Raw genomic sequence first — 15193 nt, forward strand, 5'->3', positions numbered from 1 at the left:
ATTCCCCCTGAAGTCCTTTTATTGTTGAGGATAGTTTTAGCTATCCTGGGTTTCTTGTTATTCCAGATCAATTTGCAAATTGTTCTGTCTAACTCTTTGAAGAATTGGATTGGTATTTTGATGGGGATTGCATTGAATCTGTAGATCGCTTTTGGTAAAATGGCCATTTTTACTATATTAATCCTGCCAATCCATGAGCATGGGAGATCTTTCCATCTTCTGAGGTCTTCTTCAATTTCTTTCCTCAGTGTCTTGAAGTTCTTATTGTACAAATCTTTTACTTGCATGGTTAAAGTCACACTGAGGTACTTTATATTATTTGGGTCTATTATGAAGGGTGTCGTTTCCCTAATTTCTTTCTGGGCTTGTTTCTCTTTTGTGTAGAGGAAGGCTACAGATTTATTTGAGTTAATTTTATACCCAGCCACTTTGCTGAAGTTGTTTATCAGCTTTAGTAGTTCTCTGGTGGAACTTTTGGGATCACTTAAATATACTATCATATCATCTGCAAATAGTGATATTTTGACTTCTTCTTTTCCGATCTGTATCCCCTTGACCTCCTTTTGTTGTCTGATTGCTCTGGCTAGAACTTCAAGAACTATATTGAATAAGTAGGGAGAGAGTGGGCAGCCTTGTCTAGTCCCTGATTTTAGTGGGATTGCTTCAAGTTTCTCTCCATTTAGTTTAATGTTAGCAACTGGTTTGCTGTATATGGCTTTTACTATGTTTAGGTATGGGCCTTGAATTCCTATTCTTTCCAGGACTTTTATCATGAAGGGGTGTTGAATTTTGTCAAATGCTTTCTCAGCATCTAATGAAATGATCATGTGGTTCTGTTCTTTCAGTTTGTTTATATAATGGATCACGTTGATGGTTTTCCGTATATTAAACCATCCCTGCATGCCTGGGATGAAGCCTACTTGATCATGGTGGATGATTGTTTTGATGTGCTCTTGGATTCGGTTTGCCAGAATTTTATTGAGTATTTTTGCATCGATATTCATAAGGGAAATTGGTCTGAAGTTCTCTTTCTTTGTTGGGTCTTTGTGTGGTTTAGGTATAAGAGTAATTGTGGCTTCATAGAAGGAATTCGGTAGTGCTCCATCTGTTTCAATTTTGTGGAATAGTTTGGATAATATTGGTATGAGGTCTTCTATGAAGGTTTGATAGAATTCTGCACTAAACCCATCTGGACCTGGGCTCTTTTTGGTTGGGAGACCTTTAATGACTGCTTCTATTTCCTTAGGAGTTATGGGGTTGTTTAACTGGTTTATCTGTTCCTGATTTAACTTCGGTACCTGGTATCTGTCTAGGAAATTGTCCATTTCCTGCAGATTTTCCAGTTTTGTTGAATATACGCTTTTATAGTAAGATCTGATGGTTTTTCGAATTTCCTCTGAATCTGTAGTTATGTCTCCCTTTTCATTTCTGATTTTGTTAATTTGGACGCACTCTCTGTGTCCTCTCATTAGTCTGGCTAAGGGTTTATCTATCGTGTTGATTTTCTCAAAGAACCAACTTTTGGTTCTGTTGATTCTTTCTATGGTCCTTTTTGTTTCTACTTGGTTGATTTCAGCTCTGAGTTTGATTATTTCCTGCCTTCTACTCCTCCTGGGTGTATTTGCTTCTTTTTGTTCTAGAGCTTTTAGGTGTGCTGTCAAGCTGCTGACATATGCTCTTTCCTGTTTCTTTCTGCAGGCACTCAGCGCTATGAGTTTTCCTCTTAGCACAGCTTTCATCGTGTCCCATAAGTTGGGTATGTTGTTCCTTCATTTTCATTAAATTCTAAAAAGTCTTTAATTTCTTTCTTTATTTCTTCCTTGACCAGGTTATCATTGAGTAGAGCATTGTTCAATTTCCACATATATGTGGGCATTCTTCCCTTATTGTTATTGAAGACCAGTTTTAGGCCGTGGTGGTCCGATAGCATGATTATTTCTGTCTTTCTGTACCTGTTGAGGCCCGTTTTTTAACCAATTATATGGTCAATTTTGGAGAAAGTACCATGAGGAGCTGAGAAGAAGGTATATCCTTTTGCTTTAGGATAGAATGTTCTATAAATATCTGTTAAGTCCATTTGGCTCATGACTTCTCTTAGTCTGTTTACGTCTCTGTTTAATTTCTGTTTCCATGATCTGTCCATTGATGAGAGTGGGGTGTTGAAATCTCCTACTATTATTGTGTGAGGTGCAATGTGTGTTTTGAGCTTCAGTAAGGTTTCTTTTACGTATGTAGGTGCCCTTGTATTTGGGGCATAGATATTTAGGATTGAGAGTTCATCTTGGTGGATTTTTCCTTTGATGAATATGAAGTGTCCTTCCTTATCTTTTTTGATGACTTTGAGTTGAAAATTGATTTTATTTGATATTAGAATGGCTACTCCAGCTTGCTTCTTCTGACCATTTGCTTGGAAAGTTGTTTTCCAGCCTTTCACTCTGAGGTAGTGTCTGTCTTTGTCTCTGAGGTGTGTTTCCTGTAGGCAGCAGAATGCAGGGTCCTTGTTGCGTATCCAGTTTGTTAATCTATGTCTTTTTTTTGGGGAGTTGAGGCCATTGATATTGAGAGATATTAAGGAATAGTGATTATTGCTTCCTGTTATATTCATATTTGGATGTGAGGTTATGTTTGTGTGCTTTTCTTCTCTTTGTTTTGTTGCCAAGACGATTAGTTTCTTGCTTCTTCTAGGGTATAGCTTGCCTCCTTATGTTGGGCTTTACCATTTATTATCCTTTGTAGTGCTGGATTTGTAGAAAGATATTGTGTAATTTTGGTTTTGTCATGGAATATCTTGGTTTCTCCATCTATGTTAATTGAGAGTTTTGCAGGATACAGTAACCTGGGCTGGCATTTGTGTTCTCTTAGGGTCTGTATGACATCAGTCCAGGATCTTCTGGCCTTCATAGTTTCTGGCGAAAAGTCTGGTGTGATTCTGATAGGTCTGCCTTTATATGTTACTTGACCTTTTTCCCTTACTGCTTTTAATATTCTTTCTTTATTTTGTGCGTTTGGTGTTTTGACAATTATGTGACGGGAGGTGTTTCTTTTCTGGTCCAATCTATTTGGAGTTCTGTAGGCTTCTTGTATGCCTATGGGTATCTCTTTTTTTAGGTTAGGGAAGTTTTCTTCTATGATTTTGTTGAAGATATTTACTGGTCCTTTGAGCTGGGAGTCTTCACTCTCTTCTATACCTATTATCCTTAGGTTTGATCTTCTCATTGAGTCCTGGATTTCCTGTATGTTTTGGACCAGTAGCTTTTTCTGCTTTACATTTTCTTTGACAGTTGAGTCAATGATTTCTATGGAATCTTCTGCTCCTGAGATTCTCTCTTCCATCTCTTGTATTCTGTTGGTGAAGCTTGTATCTACAGCCCCTTGTCTCTTCTTTTGGTTTTCTATATCCAGGGTTGTTTCCATGTGTTCTTTCTTGATTGCTTCTATTTCCATCCTCAATTTCTTCAACTGTTTGATTGTGTTTTCCTGGAATTCTTTCAGGGATTTTTGTGTCTCCTCTCTATGGGCTTCTACTTGTTTATTTATGTTTTCCTGGAATTCTTTCAGGCATTTTTGCGATTCCTCTCTGTAGGCTTCTACTTGTTCTCTAAGGGAGTTCTTCACGTCTTTCTTGAAGTCCTCCAGCATCATGATCAAATATGATTTTGAAACGAGATCTTGCTTTTCTTGTGTGTTTGGATATTCCATGTTTGTTTTGATGGGAGAATTGGGCTCTGATGGTGCCATGTAGTCTTGGTTTCTGTTGCTTGGGTTCCTGCACTTGCCTCTCGACATCAGATTATCTCTAGTGTTACTTTGTTCTGCTATTTCTGACAGTGGCTAGACTGTCCTATAAGCCTGTGTGTCAGGAGTGCTGTAGACCTGTTTTCCTGTTTTCTTTCAGCCTGTTATGGGGACAGAGTGTTCTGCTTTTGGGTGTGTAGTTTTTCCTCTCTACAGGTCTTCAGCTGTTCCTGTGGGCCTGTGTCTTGAGTTCACCAGGCAGGTCACTTGCAGCCGAAAAGTTGGTCTTACCTGTGGTCCCGAGGCTCAAGTTCGCTCGCGGGGTGCTGCCCACGAGCTCTCTGCGGCGGCAGCAACCAGGAAGATCTGTGCCGCCGTTTCCGGGAGCTTCAGTGCACCAGGGTTCCAGATGGCGTTTGGTGTTTTCCTCTGGAATCAGTAACGTGTGCAGAGTGCAGTCTCTTCTGGTTTCCCAGGCGTGTCTGCCTCTCTGAAGGTTTAGCTCTCCCTTCCATGGCATTTGGGTGCAGAGAACTGTTTATCCAGTCTGTCGGCTTGTTCTTTTAAACCCGTGCTGTTGATTGCTAAATGTAATAGTCTGATCATGACACTAAATAAATGTGTCTTTAAAGAAAAAGAAAGAGAAGACAGAACCTTTACTGAGAGTGTAGTTTGTTATTTTAATCAATGTAAAATATTATCTAACTTCTAAAATTTAGGGTTTGTGTATGTGTGTGTGTGTGTGGGTGTGTGTGTGTGTGTGTGTGACAGATATTTAAAACAGAAGCTAGCACAGAGACATGAGTAGATTCTCATGTGAAGATGGAGGACCAGAATAATGAATAAAGATTAGAAACTAGGAAGAACCTTGGCCAATATGAAAGAGAACATGGCCCTACCCTTAACTTCAGTTCAGACTTTAGCCTCCAGAGCTATAAAATAGCAATCTTTTATTATAAGTCGTTTCTTGCTATGGTAGTCCTAGGATATGAATACACCTGGATTTCCTTATATCATGGCTGCTTAGCTCCAAGAAAGGAAGTACTAAAGAGATCAAAATGAGGTACATAGTGTTTGGAGACCTGGTTGAAGAAGCTTCATAATATCACTTGTGTGTCATTTCACATGTTGGGGCAGTCACAGTATTTTGCCTACTTTCAAGGAGAGTAGCAGTAGATCCCCTTAAGAGAAAAAGGATCCACATCACATTTTAAGAACAGCGTCTGAGGCTGGCCCAGTGGGTAATGGTATTTGCTTCTCTGCCAGGAGACTGTATTTTAGTTTCCCAGTACCCAAGACAAGCAGTTGACAACTAACGGTAACTCTAGCTCCACTGGCTTTCACCCTCTGCTAGCTATTTTAAGTACCTGCACAAAAATGGCATAGCCCCACACAGACAGACACACAGGCACATAGACACATAGGCACACAGACACACAAACACACAGACAGACAGACACATACACACAGAGGGGAATGGGGCTCTGAAAAACAAAACCAAACAAATCCAGCATGTACATGATACTATGGTGACCATCTTTGGCTAAAATCAACTACTAAAAGTTCACAAGTTGTTAAGAGAGATGACAGCATGGCGAGAGAATAATAAAGGAATTATGGGACTGCTTGACTCACATTTGTCTTTGTAAAGTTTTGCTTTTCTCTAGATAAATGAAAGATGGTCATTATGAGACCAAAATTAAGCAGTAAATTCCAAGTGTATCTCTCAAACATCTAAACCTCTGATGTTCTCTATCTCAATTCCAATAAAACCATGAGTCAAGTATGTTGGCTTGTGAAGTCCATAAACCCTCTGAAAGCTTCAACTTCCCACATTAATAAACTTACCTGGGTACTACCTAACTTACACTAAGATATACATAAAGGTTATTTCATTTTTCCCTTGCTGTAACCTTGGGCAGCTAAGAGAACAAAGCTCAACATGATTGAATCACTTTCTCATGTTCCATAGCGCTCTCTGTAGTCTAACTTCAGGCTGCCTAGCTGTAGAACTCACATCTTCAGCTATCACATAAGAAATTACAGAGGATTTCCAAGGGTTATATTAGGATTGTTCAGCTAATCCATTGCAGAGGAATTTTAATCCAGCAGAGTTAGCTTGGGACCAAACAGAGCAATTCAGTGGGAAGCTGAGAGAAGCCAGATTGAATCTGTCAGCTTGGAGAAGAGTTTGAGCCAGACCAGCTGAGTTTAACCTGCAAGCCAGAGTTCAGAAAGAACTAGAAAGGGTGAGATTACTCAGTAGTAAGCGTCTGAGATGACAATTACATCGGTCGAATAAAAGATACTTTCATAATCCATGCAATGTAGAACATCACATTGTTTTTTAGAAATATTCAAAATATATTCAAAAAAGATAATTTTTTCTATAGGCAAATTTAACTTATGAAAAGTAAAGAAGCCTAATAACAATTAGTTCTTATATCTCCTGTGTAACCCCACAAAATATTTAAATATAACTTTTTTAAATAGGTTAAATACTAATTATAGACTACAAAATATACTGATTTGAACAAATTTTCACTATCAGTTGATTTTTTTACAGTAAAAAGTGACCAGAAAGCTTAGGAGAGAAACTTTCATTAATTTATGACATAGGTATATACATGTTTATAATAAAATTAAGATAGTAATAAGTAAGTTTAATATATTAATTTAAAGAGAAAATATTATAAGTTTCAATATTATAAGGGATAGTTGTAGTCTACCCCTGTAAAGATGGTGTGACTATGATTGATATATTGGACACAATTCACTTCAATTTTATTGATCAATTAAAAACTTCATTTTTATTTAGTCTAAATTACCTTCTTCTTTGTGGTATAATTTTATGTTGTATTTGTGATGCTGATTTGGATTCAGGAAATAAAAACTAGCTGGTCCTATTTAAGGAATTCCAAGAAGGCCAGATTCAAGTAAGGAAGTATGAGTGTGGGAAAGCAAGTATTTTCAAATTTGCATGATGTGTTGGGGGCAATAAGTCATATGCTGTTATTACTTACAGACATGTTCTGTTTATTACCCTATCCAATAAGGAATAATTCTGACCACGTGAAAGAAAGGAAAACTGATTGAGATAAAAATCCACAATATTCTAGTAGGAAAAAACTACTGGATGCCGTGAAACATGATGGGCCTATGTGGCACTAATTCTTTATAACCTCATAGAATTAACATGAAAAGGAAAACAATAAAGAAAAACAGCTTTTGCCTCCTTTGTCATTAGTGGGATGAAGTAAACACAGCATTTTAAATTTTCGTACTGCTCTAAGCAAATACTTAATAAAAAAAACATTAGGGAATTATTTAATTTGTCTCACAGTTTGGTTGTTCAGTATATGGCTGCTTGGTCCAATATTTTTGGCAAGACATTAAGTCAGTAGAAACATAGGGTAGAGAAGCTTTTTTACCTCATTAGAGACAAGCAGAATGAGAAATGTCATGAATTTTCCATCGACTTTCTGCCACGGACCACTCAGATGGAGGACACCGCGGGAGAAGCAGGGCTCTGGTACTGAGGAAGGCACAGGTTTGGCGCAATGACAGACAGACCCAACACACTCAGGGTGGTTTGAATCTGCTGCGATTTTACTGAAATCTGCTTTGTGGTTATATACAATGCTTGAACAGGAGCTAATTTTTTGGCCCCTTGCCAGGGTACACTCAAACAATAACCAAGAAAAAATTTAACGGTTTACATGAAGTTCGGAACAGAAAGCAAGACAGGAAATAAATTTTCCTGAGAATCAGACTGGTGCCAGACGGTGGTCATAAACCTCATTTACCTCAATCTCTAAATACCATCTCTCGGATAACAACAGAACAGACGACTGTAAGGAATCTTTAGTCTTTTACTCTCTCTTAGCCAAAATGTATATAATTGTCTTTTTAAAGATAGGATAGTTCCTTTTGATAATAAGCAAGCACGGGGACGTGATCTGGCCAAGCATTCTATAAAATTTAAAGAATAATATAGTACTCTCTTTCCATCAATATTAACCCATCTATTACCTTCTTCATCATGTGTCCCTGTATACAGCAATGGCTCTGTAATAGTCCTGTATCTACTCATGCTGTCTTTACTTAAAGGAGGGGCCCACCACCTTCCTCTAATTAAATAATGTTTTCTTCCATGTAACTATTTGGTAGAAATTCCTAAATGTTTGGATTTTTATAATTGGTGGGACTTTCCCCTCTAATAGCTAGCGCCTTAATTCTTTTACTATCTAGGAGGTCTGGATTTTCCACAATTAATCCTTCCTGTTGTAAGTTATTGATCACATCTCTAGGAGTTTCATTCTGATTCTACTTAATTTTTGCTCATGCTTTCAAAAGAGGCATGAACCATAAAGACCAAATCAGTTCTCGTTGTTCCTGTTAGTAGAAAAAGAAACAAAAGAGCAAGTATGTAGCTCCTGATCATACCGATTCGAATCAGCTAGGCAGAAAGTCGAGGAGGAAGTGGCCAAGTGTCTCCAGGAGACCAAGTTCCGAGGAACACGTATCTCAGGCCTGTTGATTGTTTCATGTCAGGCGGGCTCCACTGGAGCTGGCGCAGCAATTTTCCACCATAGTTCCTGGCCTCGGTGACCTCCTTCCAGCTACATCCTACTTAAAATTTTGTAAAGTTCTCAAAATAGCACATCAACTGAAGATCCAAATGTTTAATACATCCTCTCCTTGGAAACACTCTTAAAAACCTAACACTCTAAAAGTGGAAAGAAAGTATTAGAGGATTTTAGTGGTTTGTTCAATGTATTTAACTAATGGAAGACTATGGTGAACTATATTCTTTCGAATACTTGCCCTCTGATTTTTTTTTTTTTACTATATGAATTTAATGGCTAACCTTGGTCTTCAACTTTACTTTCACTTGCGGGTATGGGAAGAGAGGACCTCATTGAAGAAGTGCCTTCATCAGATTGGCCTGTGTGCTTGTCTACATGGCATTTTGTTGATTGCTACTTGGCATGGAAGAGCCCAGGTTGTGAGATATTATCCTTAGGAGTTGGTTCTGAACTACATAAATAAGCTAGTTGAGCAAAGCCAAAAGGAGCAAATAGTAAGTTGCTTTACTCTAGGTTTCTCCATCAAGTTTATGTCTTGAGTCCTTGCTTTGACTTCTCAGTGATGGGCCACAGAACATAAAATAAACCCTTGATTTTGTCCATACTGATACAAAACTAGAAGAACTGACTTCATATTTAAATGTGTAGACAGTACATAGAAGTATATTGACACAAGAAAATAGACATGTCCTCATTTGAAGACTAATGAAATAACAAAACTCACAATTCAACAATTATACATATATATACACACATATATATGTCTATAATTTAACAATAGATAAAATAGTACATAGATAACATCTAAAAAATATGCGTTAGCTAGCCTTTTATCTCCATAATCCAATTAACTGACACAGGCAACATGAAAGAAGAAAATTTTAGTTTAGCTCACAGTTTCAGAGGGTTCATTCCATCATGACAAGAAAATTCATATCACAGTCAGCCAGAAAGCAAGGAGAAAGGAGAAAGTTAGTATTCTTTGGTTCTCTCTTTTCTCCCTTTTTATTCTGTCTAGGTCCCCAACTCACAAAATGATGGCATGCATATTCAGAGTACAGCCTCTGTTTTCATTCATTTAACCCCAAGGAACCCCATCATAGATGCTCTCACACCTAAAGGTATGCCTCAGTCTCCTAGGGCACTCTAAATCCAGCCAAGTTGATACCAAAGACTAATCATCACACCAGACTTAATGTAGAAAAAAGTCAGTTATACAGTATGGATATATGTATTTCTTTCTGCATCTTTTAGTAATATAGGCATTTATAAGATATATCAAGCACTGGGATAAACACTGTATGTCTTAGTTACTTTTATTTTTACCATGAATAAACACCATGACCAGGGCAACTGAAAAAAGAAAGCATTTAATTGGAGGTTTGCTCACAGTTTCGGTGAGAGCATGGCAGAAGGTAGGCAGGTATGGCACTATAGCCTGTAGCTGGGAGCTTACATCTGGTCCACAGCAGCAGCAGAAGAGGTGGGGTTGGCTCTAAGTGAAATGGCATGGCTTTTGAATCCTCAATGTGCAATCCAGATGACACATCATCTCCAAAAAAAAACAAAAAAAAAAACCACACCCTCTAATCCTTACCAGTTCCACCAACTGGGGACCAAGCATTCAAACATAGGAACCTATGGGGGCCATGCCATTCAAACTACCATACTACATTATGAATAAAATCAGTTAAAATGTCTAATTTCATATAGTTTATAACAATTCTGCAAGGGACAAAGTGTTAGACAAAAATTACTACAATTTAGTAAATGGATGATAATTTAATCAGAATCTCTACATTGTAATTGAAGCATTAGAACTTTTTTTCATGCTCTGAATATGGATGCTACAATTTTGTGAGTTGGGGGCCTAGACAGAATTAAAAGGGGGAAAGGAGAGAACCAGAGAATACTGACTGCCCCCTTTCTCCCTGCTCTCTGGCAGGCCATGATGTGAGCTTTCTTGTCATGATGGAATGAACCTTCTGAAACTTAAACAAAATTTTTCTTCTTTCCTATTATCTGCGTCAGGTATCTGATTATGGTGATGAAAGTCTAGAAGAAACTGGACCAGAAGTTAAGGCCATGGCCTGAGCTCACCACTGTCCTGGAAGAGCTGTGTGTTGAAGATTAATCAGCCTGGAAAACTGGGACAGAGACGTTCTCTGAGGCCCTGAGGACTTACAGTCCAATACATTGTGAGGAGGGCAAGATTTACGTCTTTGCATTCTTTTGAGCCATTAAGTAGTAGGCATGTGGTACATGTCCATTGGAGTTGGGGGAGCCTATGAAAGAACACAGCTTACTCTTGGAGAGTTCAAACATGTGTACTCTATCAGAGCAGAAACATCTGCATGTACAATGCTGCTACTTAACCGGTGTTTCATGAAGCATAAGCTAGCATTGTCTTTGCCGGGATTGGAAAGTACACATAGGTGACCAAAAACATCTGGAGTTCATTTCTCATTTGATTTCAGTGTTTTTTGACTGTTGAGTATTCAGAAACTGTTCAGTGTTGAACTCTTCATACCACCCACATTTTAAGTATGTGGCCTCTTATAGGGCTGCACTACATTTCATAAGCAGGACTCTAGAGGGCCACCCACTTGAGGTGCCATCTTGTGACCAGAAGAGGGGACTTACCAAACACTAAACTTGCTTGACTTTTGGTCTTAAACTCTTAGCCTCTCAAACCATAAGAATAAATGATTTACACACTCTATGAGTTCTGTCCTGGAAGACTTTCAGAGTTGCTGAGCTTTAATCACAAATTGATGGTTAGCACAAGCATTAAAAGGCCAAAAGTCTCACCCAGCACAGTCCTGTTTGAGCAAAAGAATAAAAATGTATAAGGCCTCTGGGCTCCCGTGGGGGAGGGCCCAGGAGCGGCAGGACCCCTGCCTGAGACACCGCCGGAACCTGAAAGAAACAGACCGGATAAACAGTTCTCTGCACCCAAATCCCGTGGGAGGGAGAGCTAAACCTTCAGAGAGGCAGACAAGCCTGGGAAACCAGAAGAGACTGCTCTCTGCGCACACATCTCGGACGCCAGAGGAAAAAGCCAAAGACCATCTGGAACCCTGGTGCACTGAAGCTCCCGGAAGGGGCAGCACAGGTCTTCCTGGTTGCTGCCGCTGCAGAGAGCCCCTGGGCAGCACCCCACGAGCAAACCTGAGCCTCGGGACCACAGGTAAGACCAACTTTTCTGCTGCAATAAAGCTGCCTGGTGAGCTTGGGACACACGGAAGCAGAATTCCTCTAGGACCGGGCACGTTCTGTGTTTACCGGAAGTCCCACACCCGCGGATCCCGGCCCGCAGCAGCTCTCTGCTCCCAGACCCGGTGAGAGAGAGACCCAACCGCCTGGTCAGGTGGGCACTCCTGAGGCTGCAGAGCGGAAGAGACCACCAAAACTGCTCACCCCTGCCCACATCCCTGGCCCAAGAGGAAACTGTATAAGGCCTCTGGGCTCCCGTGGGGGAGGGCCCAGGAGCGGCAGGACCCCTGCCTGAGACACCGCCGGAACCTGAAAGAAACAGACCGGATAAACAGTTCTCTGCACCCAAATCCCGTGGGAGGGAGAGCTAAACCTTCAGAGAGGCAGACAAGCCTGGGAAACCAGAAGAGACTGCTCCCTGCACACACATCTCGGACGCCAGAGGAAAAAGCCAAAGACCATCTGGAACCCTGGTGCACTGAAGCTCCCGGAAGGGGCGGCACAGGTCTTCCTGGTTGCTGCCGCTGCAGAGAGCCCGTGGGCAGCACCCCACGAGCGAACTTGAGCCTCAGGACCACAGGTAAGACCAAATTTTCTGCTGCAAGAAAGCTGCCTGGTGAACTCAAGACACAGGCCCACAGGAACAGCTGAAGACCTGTAGAGAGGAAAAACTACACGTCCGAAAGCAGAACACTCTGTCCCCATAACTGACTGAAAGAGAGGAAAACAGGTCTACAGCACTCCTGACACACAGGCTTATAGGACAGTCTAGCCACTGTCAGAAATAGCAGAACAAAGTAACACTAGAGATAATCTGATGGCGAGAGGCAAGTGCAGGAACCCAAGCAACAGAAACCAAGACTACATGGCACCATCAGAGCCCAATTCTCCCATCAAAACAAACATGGAATATCCAAACACACCAGAAAAGCAAGATCTAGTTTCAAAATCATTTTTGATCATGATGCTGGAGGACTTCAAGAAAGACGTGAAGAACTCCCTTAGAGAACAAGTAGAAGCCTACAGAGAGGAATCGCAAAAATGCCTGACAGAATTCCAGGAAAACATAAATAAACAAGCAGAAGCCCATAGAGAGGAGACACAAAAATCCCTGAAAGAATTCCAGGAAAACACAATCAAACAGTTGAAGGAATTGAGGATGGAAATAGAAGCAATCAAGAAACAACACAGGGAAACAGCCCTGGATATAGAAAACCAAAAGAAGAGACAAGGAGCTGTAGATACAAGCTTCACCAACAGAATACAAGAGATGGAAGAGAGAATCTCAGGAGCAGAAGATTCCATAGAGATCATTGACTCAACTGTCAAAGATAATGTAAAGTGGAAAAAGCTACTGGTCCAAAACATACAGGAAATCCAGGACTCAATGAGAAGATCAAACCTAAGGATAATAGGTATAGAAGAGAGTGAAGACTCCCAGCTCAAAGGACCAGTAAATATCTGCAACAAAATCATAGAAGAAAACTTCCCTAACCTAAAAAAAGAGATACCCATAGGCATACAAGAAGCCTACAGAACTCCAAATAGATTGGACCAGTAAAGAAACACCTCCCGTCACATAATTGTCAAAACACCAAACGCACAAAATAAAGAAAGAATATTAAAAGCAGTAAGGGAAAAAGGTCAAGTAACATATAAAGGCAGACCTATCGGAATAACACCAGACATCTCGCCAGAAAATATGAAGGCCAGAAGATCCTGGACTGATGTCATACAGACCCTAAGAGAACACAAATGCCAGCCCAGGTTACTGTATCCTGCAAAACTCTCAATTAACATTGATGGACAAACCAAGATATTCCATGACAAAACCAAATTTACACAATATCTTTCTACAAATCCAGCACTACAAAGGATAATAAATGGTAAAGCCCAACATAAGGAGGCAAGCGATACCCTAGAAGAAGCAAGAAACTAATCGTCTTGGCAACAAAACAAAGAGAATGAAAGCACACAAACATAACCTTACATCCAAATATGAATATAACGGGAAGCAATAATCACTATTCCTTAATATCTCTCAATATCAATGGCCTCAACTCCCCAATAAAAAGACATAGATTAACAAACTGGATACGCAACAAGGACCCTGCATTCTGCTGCCTACAGGAAACACACCTCAGAGACAAAGACAGACACTACCTCAGAGTGAAAGGCTGGAAAACAACTTTCCAAGCAAATGGTCAGAAGAAGCAAGCTGGAGTAGCCATTCTAATATCAAATAAAATCAATTTTCAACTCAAAGTCATCAAAAAAGATAAGGAAGGACACTTCATATTCATCAAAGGAAAAATCCACCAAGATGAACTCTCAATCCTAAATATCTATGCCCCAAATACAAGGGCACCTATATACATAAAAGAAACCTTACTAAAGCTCAAAACACACATTGCACCTCACACAATAATAGTGGGAGATTTCAACACCCCACTCTCATCAATGGACAGATCATGGAAACAGAAATTAAACAGTGATGTCGACAGACTAAGAGAAGTCATGAGCCAAATGGACTTAACAGATATTTATAGAACATTCTATCCTAAAGCAAAAGGATATAACTTCTTCTCAGCTCCTCATGGCACTTTCTCCAAAATTGACCATATAATTGGTCAAAAAAACGGGCCTCAACAGGTACAGAAAGATAGAAATAATCCCACCACGGCCTAAAACTGGTCTTCAATAACAATAAGGGAAGAATGCCCACATATACGTGGAAATTGAACAATGCTCTACTCAATGATAACCTGGTCAAGGAAGAAATAAAGAAAGACATTAAAAACTTTTTAGAATTTAATGAAAATGAAGGTACAACATACCCAAACTTATGGGACACAATGAAAGCTGTGCTAAGAGGAAAACTCATAGCGCTGAGTGCCTGCAGAAAGAAACAGGAAAGAGCATATGTCAGCAGGTTGACAGCACACCTAAAAGCTCTAGAACAAAAAGAAGCAAATACACCCAAGAGGAGTAGAAGGCAGGAAATAATCAAACTCAGAGCTGAAATCAACCAAGTAGAAACAAAAAGGACCATAGAAAGAATCAACAGAACCAAAAGTTGGTTCTTTGAGAAAATCAACAAGATAGATAAACCCTTAGCCAGACTAACGAGAGGACACAGAGAGTGCGTCCAAATTAACAAAATCAGAAATGAAAAGGGAGACATAACTACAGATTCAGAGGAAATTCAAAAAATCATCAGATCTTACTATAAAAACCTATATTCAACAAAACTTGAAAATCTGCAGGAAATGGACAATTTCCTAGACAGATACCAGGTACCGAAGTTAAATCAGGAACAGATAAACCAGTTAAACAACCCCATAACTCCTAAGGAAATAGAAGCAGTCATTAAAGGTCTCCCAACCAAAAAGAGCCCAGGTCCAGACGGGTTTAGTGCAGAATTCTATCAAACCTTCATAGAAGACCTCATACCAATATTATCCAAACTATTCCACAAAATTGAAACAGATGGAGCACTACCGAATTCCTTCTACGAAGCCAAAATTACTCTTATACCTAAACCACACAAAGACACAACAAAGAAAGAGAACTTCAGACCAATTTCCCTTATGAATATTGACGCAAAAATACTCAATAAAATTCTGGCAAACCGAATTCAAGAGCACATCAAA

The sequence above is a fragment of the Rattus norvegicus genome, chromosome 11 (genome assembly GCF_036323735.1).
Source record: "Rattus norvegicus strain BN/NHsdMcwi chromosome 11, GRCr8, whole genome shotgun sequence".
Taxonomy (NCBI): domain Eukaryota; kingdom Metazoa; phylum Chordata; class Mammalia; order Rodentia; family Muridae; genus Rattus; species Rattus norvegicus.